We start from the raw sequence: 7,743 nt of genomic DNA, 5'->3' as shown, positions 1-7,743 counted from the left end.
TCATTTAATATGAGTTTCAAGCTTGCCTAAAAGTATGCTGTGCTAAGCTTTTCCTACATGAGGCACTCAATAAGATGACATTTACTTTAAGTTATGGTGCAAACATAATGCCGCAGCAGTGAACCAGAGAGACTGACGGAAAACCATTTTGGAATCAGAATTTGACAGTAGCAGAGGCAGAACACCAAGAAGTAGAAAAGAAGCCAAAGGATGAAGGGCATGCAACAAACGGATGCTTACTCACTTAGAAATTAAACTTGGGTAACATTTCCAAATGTCAAATGTAAGCAGCTTAAGCCCATTCACTCTTCAAAATTACCAACTACACTGAAGTGAAACAGGCTTTATTATAAAAAATCACAGTGCTTTTTAACAGTGAGCCTCAAGGGATTTTCTAAACAAAGTAAATGGGATCAACATCATTTTACAGCTTATGACAGTCAGACATAGAAAAGTTACCTTGCCTACTCTTTGTCAAGACAAATATGGGAACAAATTCAGAATTTTTGGCCACCAGCAGGATGAAAACATGCAAGGAAAGTTCAGTGCAAATCGGCAACTCTTTGGTGAGAATGTGGTTTGAGGAAGAAAGCTGTTAGGCCAATCAATGAAGAATTTTGATGAATGATCACATTTGGGTAGATGCACAGAAGTACTTTTATTTCTCCTGTTCTCCAGATACAGTTGTAGCTGCAATATGTATTCACTGATAAAGTCAAGAGAGAACAAGCTGTAAGTTGCTAAGACTGCAGAGATATCCCATCAGGTTTTTTTAAAAATTATTTGAGAGAGGAAACTACTTAGAGTAGCGCCAGAACATAAATAAAATTTTTTAGTAGCCTAGCCAGAGACCAGTGTAAGGTAAATATATCTCATATAAGGATGTAATGTAAATGTTGAAACTATGAGAGGGTACTATGTTTATACTCTAATGTACACAATTTTAAAAGCATACAAGATTACAGAAAGTAAAATATTAGAAACATGAGAAAATACTAGCAAAATAATTTTGCACAATAATCCTGACGACTTCCTATATGAAGCAGTTTTCAGAAAACAAATCTGTAGATTTTAAGACACTATCTGGTATTCTGGGATGTTGAAGGTTCCTAAACTAAGCTTCAAAATATCTACTAATTTAGTAGTGTAGGCACTTAAAATTATAACTATAGGGGCCTGCATATATCTTCTCTGTATTTACCACCACCAAAGGGTCACTCCTGTTTAAATACAGAAAGCAACAATGAACCTGCAGTATCGACATGTGTTAAAACCGTTATACAACCACTCCTTGCTGACGTTATCTATCAATTTTTGGAAGACCAAAATTCAGGTCAAATCACTGCTTATAGGGCCCAGAATCATACTACGATCATCTTGTAGAATGTCCCAACCACAGAGGTGAAGCGTACTTTGAAAAGAGTGCATGTTTTTAAAGAGACTTACTTTTAAAGCTGGTTTGGTGTGCAAGGAGCATTTAAAGATTTAGTGGACCAGAAACTGCAGTCAACCAACCATGTAACCTACACTGGTTTGGAGGAAATCCTGCATAACAGCCTTACTGTCTTCTTGCAAAGTGAAAAAGGTATAAACATCCATCCAAAAAGACTAGTTCATAATAATACATTTAGCTTATTCAGTAGATATATATTCCTGTTTTCTAATGAACAAAAGAGATCCCTGCTGCTACTGCTTGTTTAGTAACATTACCCTCCTATTATAGCGAGTTACCATTAAATCCCAAACTCTGTATTTCAAGGGGAGAGGCTTTAATTTTACTTGTTTTGGCACACTGAAAAACATCTTAAGTGGGGAAAAAACTGCAGATGTGAAATAAGAGCTCTGATTTACTGATGTCAACAACTTCTGTACAGTTGGAAGGCTCAAAATATTGCGGAAAATGTTGGAAGACTTTTTCCATCTAAAAGTAGTGAAGACATCACTTACAAAACTCTAAAATGTATTAAACAGATCTCCTTTTCCACATTAAGAAATGATCATATGATCAAAATTAATTTAGCTTTTTATTTCCCAAATAAATTAACATATTAATCAAAAAGTTTATACCAATTCAGGCATCAAGCAGCTACACTCAAATGCTAGGAAGAATAATTCTAACAATTTTATTACAACTGCTATGATCAAATTCAATGGAAATACATTGCTTTAATGTTTCCAATATCCAGGTTACAAAGTCTCATTACACATGTAATGTTCCTTGCTAACAGACACCCTGTTCCACATTAAAATTCCATCAGGATAGACCCATGAAGCCTTCGGACTGTTTTTTCCTTTTCAGTTTAAGAAGTGAATAGAGAATATCAAACAGAACTTTTCATAAACATCTTCCATTATATAGGATGCAAGACAAGCTGCAACAGTTACTGTGTCATTAAATTAACTTTGGGAAAACATTCATATACCACTGTGCGTCCCTGAAATAACTTAGACGGTTGAGTACTGCCTAAAACATGTTCGATCACACCATAAAACAATTCATGATAAATTATCATCCATTTTATGATACTGAAATACTCCACTTAGTAAAGCAAAACTAAACCAACAGATTTGCTAGCATTATGGTGTCATCTTTTTCATACCTTAAATGTCCTTATCTAAACTGCATAATGTTTGATCAGTCTTAAAAGGAACAGCATAAAAGAAAAAAGCCAAACTACCTCAGGGTCATTCTCAAAACTCAGTGAAACAGCTGTCTTAAAAATACAGTTTTACTTTGCTTCAAGAAAAGTAAAAGCAAAGGAACACCATAAACAGCAATAACCTTTCTCTGTGAAACTATTTCTGGTCACTGTCAGACAGGGACTAGATGGGCTCCGATCTGATCCAGCACAGCTGTTCCGATCCTCTTCTGTACTTTACACACAGCCTTGCCTAAGTGCTGCTGAACAGAATTTTGCACATTTTCATTAAGTATTTACTGACTTTATCAGTGAATGCAGTTAATAAAAGTTTCCCAGCACACAATCTGGTCTTTGCTATGAAGTTGCTTGGGGCAATATACGACTGTCTCTTCTCTGCAGTCACGTCTGTTAAAAATTCCCACCAATAAACTGAGTTTCCCAGGATATTACAAGATCTAAATAAAGGGGAATCTCATTTGAACGGCGAGGTGGGCTAGAAGCTGCTGACAGCTTTCCCTCTTGTCACTGCCCAGTAGCTCAATGCTGTTATATGAGCCCATGCAGCTTACAGGAATCGCTCTATTTCAGTCACTCACTAAAACTAGAAGTTTGATCTATTTTTTCATCCAGGTCTGTCTTTCATTGATGCTTGTACGTGGGAATCCAGATGGCTAACACCTAAACTCTACTGTCCTGGTGGCTAGAAGGAGTCAGTTTTACTTGTTTTCACATTTTTATCTGGGAGTTCTAGTTCTATGTGTAACAAGGTCTACTTTGAGCATTGACTTCCAAGCTCTGTATTCAGAAATTGTAATTTTTTCAGCTTGGAGAAATGGTGTGTGCTACAACTAACTGGAAGATCATCTTTATCTCAAGAAAAAAGGAAAGATCTCTCTTCCCCAGACTACTGCTTCCTTTGTAAACATTAATTTCTTTTCCATGGGATGATAAAAATGTGCAAAACCATGTTGGGTACTAGGAGCAAGGCAGGTAGGGGAAATGCCCGAACATTGCTTATTTATCATAAGGTCCAATACCTGTCGTGCTGGGCTCAGAAAATTACCTGGTGTTTGGGAGTTACAAAGACTTAGCTGTTTGCTTTTCTGATTAATGCTAAAAGCCAGTGATGTTCTTGCCTCGGGCTTCAAATCAAGAGCTACGAGTACGCCAGCTGTAATGGACACAAACAGTCTCTATAGTCTCTACAAGTGAACAAATTCTCAAGAGTTGAGTGAATTCCCCAAAACAATATTCTTCCAGTCTCTTTGAGCCATCCTAACTCCATTCACTAAATGGATTTTTTCAAGGATTTAAAGATTAAAGTAAATTAAAGCATTAGCAGTTGCATTATTTAAAATGTTCATCTTAAAAAACATTTACCTTATAATTTCTCCTTTAAGAGTCTGTTATGTAAGGAATTTCCAAGAGCTGCTGAGTAAATGATTACTGTGGTTCAGCAGAATTTCCATTTCTTTTGTGTTTCTTTCCTGATATAGGATATATAGGATACAGATCTCCCCAGAGTTATTGAATGCAAACATTTGTGTAACTAACAGCTTCCAATTTAGCTTATTTATATTAACATAGCTTTGATAAACTGAGCTATTAAGACCAGCTAATGTACTGTTTTCTACGAAGTACTTTGAAGCAGTTCTGTTAAATCAGAGAAAAGAACCTTCACTCCAAGTGTGCCGCATTCCGAGTATATACACAGAAAACTACAGTATTAGTAAAACAATTCTATGTTTCTCTGTGGGAACTTTTCATATGATAGCAATTCCTAGGGAAAATATATAAAAGCTGACTTATTTTTTCCACAAGACAGATATTTTTCTCAAAGGAGTAATACTGAACACAGCTGTGGAAATATTACATATTCAACAACACTATCAACAAAGACAAGAATCTTCTAAATGAATTATGTAATGGTATTTTTAAAGGATTAAAAATCAGGAAAAAGGATTAAAATTGGCTTCATTTTTTTTTCACAGCAGTTTCTCCCAAATCCTGACAGTTGTCTATGCCATTACATTTTATCCCCTGGCCACATGTATTCTGTTCCTTAAAAACCTTCGTAATTAGGGAATGACTGTCCTTGTGAATATTTCACGGTTCATCTTCCTTTTTAAATTACAATTCTTTATAAACATATGGTTTCCTTTCTTCTAATGGAAGATGGTTCTGAACTTCTTCAGTAAAACATATTCACTACTAATCTTCCAGGCAAAACTCTCTTCCCATTTTTTTTCCAGCACAGCTTGGCTTTCATAACAAAGAACTCAGGAAGCAAGACTTTTCCTCTTTCAATTAGACCAATTACATTTTGGGTCTACATAAAACATAAAAATCTACTATACTTTCTTGTACATTTCCACAGCTGAACTATAAACGTTTCATGAAGTATTTCCTTTTGGTTTGAACATGCCACCCACTCATTTCTTTTGTGTTAACTTAGTTTTTGCATTGGAAAATGCAAAATAATTATTCTCTTTCTTTCTTAAAAACATAGAATCGTTTAGGACCTTTAAGATGACCTTTAAGATCGAGTCCAACTGTTAACCTAGCACTACCAAGTCCACCACTAAACCATGTCCCCAAGCACAACATCTATATGAGTTTTAAATATCTCCAGGGCTGGTGACTTAATCATTTCCCTGGGCAGCCTGTTCTAGTGCTTGATAACCCTTTTGATAAATACATTTTTCCTGATATCCTCCCCTGGCACAACTTGAGGCCATTTCCTCTTGTCCTATCACTTGTTAGTTGGGAGCAGAGCCCGACTCTCCTCCTTTCAGGCAGTTCAGAGATCAGAAGGTCTCCCCTCAGCTCCTGTTCTCCAGCTGGACCCCCCAGGTCCCTCAGCCGCTCCCATCACACTTGTGCTCCAGCCCCTCACCAGCTCTGTTCCCTTCTCTTGACTTGCTCCAGCACCTCAAGGGCTTTTGTGTTGTGAGGGGCCCAAAGCTGACCCCAGGATTCGAAGTCCAGCCTCACCTCACTTGTGACAATCTGCCAACTAGACTTAACTCCCTCCACCACAACTCTTTGGGCCTTGCCGTCCAACCAGTATTTTTACTCAGTGAAGAGTACCTGGTTTTATGTGAGCAGATACCAATCTTTTACAAAAACATATAAATTATAATAACCATGAAAGAAAAGTATAGTCACAGTACAAATAATACGCTGACAAATTCCCAAAGATGTAGTTTGCTTGTTTAACAAAATAAAAGTTATACATTGGAAAGTAAGCTTACTTGCTGAAGTCAAAGCTACTTTGTACTGTTGTGGGCAAGCCAAAGGGAAATTACCCTTTGTGGAATATAAACATTCAAGAAAAAAATAATAGTCCCTGCTTTACAAATTGTTCTGCAAAAAAGATCGCATTTTCCATACCACAAGTTAATAAGCAATTTTGACATGTGCTTTCTTTCAATTTACATAATCATTTCCACTGAGTGGTAAAGTAACTTCTATCATCCAGTGAATTTGTACCTATAATGAAAAGCAGTGCAAAACTGTCCAAGGAACCAAACATCTAAACTAATTCATTCCTGCATTTCCAAATGTCTTTGAAAACAGCATATTAGGATATCTGTCTGACAATTCCAACTTCTCAGCTAGTTCCTACATGGTCTTGTAGCTTAGTTTAGAAGTTTTTGTCTTCCTATTATTTTTTTTCCCTTTGTCAGCTCTGCTGTATCACCTACCACACTACGTGGCTGAGACAGAGCTCACACCTGGATTCAACCAGCCGTGGGCCTTCGCTGCTAAATCAAAGTAACCGTGTTTGTTCAAGGCTGTAGCAGATTCAGCTTTTTGAACACCACAGACCCACAGAGGCAATAATGCCAAGAATGTGTTTGTTACTTAATACACAGAAGTTTTATTTTTTAACATGCAAGCACAACTAGTGCGAGCAGCTGCAGAACCTCAACATATTTTCACTGGTGAAGACAACAGACTCAATAGCATAGTTAACAGATCTGTTATGGTATATCAAATATTGCAGGTTTTTTCTTATTTACATTTAATTTCTATATCTGTTTCTTTTCTTCTTATACATACTTGTGGTTTCCCCCATAGGGGAAATCGGGAAAGAATTAATGTTAAAAATCAGCAAATCACTTCATGATATGTAATTAAAGTGAATTTAATTTTCTTTTTTAAAGTGCCAACTTGGAAAACAACATAGATTACATTATACTTATGATTTAATAATAGCATAATAACGTATTTAGTGTTAGACCCAACACTGCATGACAGAGTTATTGCTGTTGTGTTGATGAGACATGAGTGAAACCCTCCTAGAAAGTTCCCAGGAACAAAACACATATCTGAGAACAGAGGCTAAGTTAATTAATATGGTAGGGAAACAACTTATTTACTGACATTATATGTAATGTTTCTGAAAGCTTTTGACTGTTCCGAAGGAGTTGTGCGTTTCAAACTTGCAAGCAAATTTAGTTTGGAGATCTTCCTAGAAATATTGTTACTTTTTCCATCTACAAAACAGTATATGCTCAAAGTACATGCAAACATTTACAGACTCATGTCCTTCATTAGACACAGAAGTGCAAACTGTAGTCAATTACTATGTTAGAAATGTGATACTTATTGCTTCCATTTCTAACAGTCAAACAGAGTCAAAGTCATCTTCTTTTGGATCTTTGAATTTCTAATGTGATATAAATTACTTTAGTTGATAAGTTACAAAACCCCATAATACCAAATTAAATTAAATTACATTATCATTGCAGTCTAACATTCTATTATTTTGAATACTTTATTGCATTTTTTCTGGAATAGAAAGGACTGGATGGTCATGTTTATTTTTCTTAAAACTACCAAATCAATAGAAATTGATGGCAGCTACCACTTTAAATATTACCTTTATGTTCTGAACAATATGAATGGGGGTCCTGGTGGACAACAGGCTGACCATGAGCCAGCACTGTGCCCTTGTGGCCAGGAAGGCCAATGGCATCCTGGGGTGTATTAGAAGGGGGGTGGTTAGTAGATCGAGAGAGGTCCTCCTTCCCCTCTACTCCGCCCTGGTGAGACCACATCTGGAATATTGTGTCCAGTTCTGGGCCCCTCAGTT

The 7,743-nt window shown here is 36.5% G+C and overlaps 1 protein-coding gene across 2 annotated transcripts in view; it reads right to left on the bottom strand.

Annotated features, from left to right (window-relative positions):
- CENPP (centromere protein P) overlaps positions 1-7,743 on the bottom strand; it is a 133,194-nt gene that overhangs the window by 48,015 nt on the left and 77,436 nt on the right. The window lies entirely within an intron of this gene.

This window comes from Streptopelia decaocto (assembly GCF_964273445.1).
Source record: "Streptopelia decaocto genome assembly, chromosome: 8".
In the NCBI taxonomy this organism is placed as follows: domain Eukaryota; kingdom Metazoa; phylum Chordata; class Aves; order Columbiformes; family Columbidae; genus Streptopelia; species Streptopelia decaocto.
This window is presented reverse-complemented; position numbering and strand designations above follow the sequence as displayed.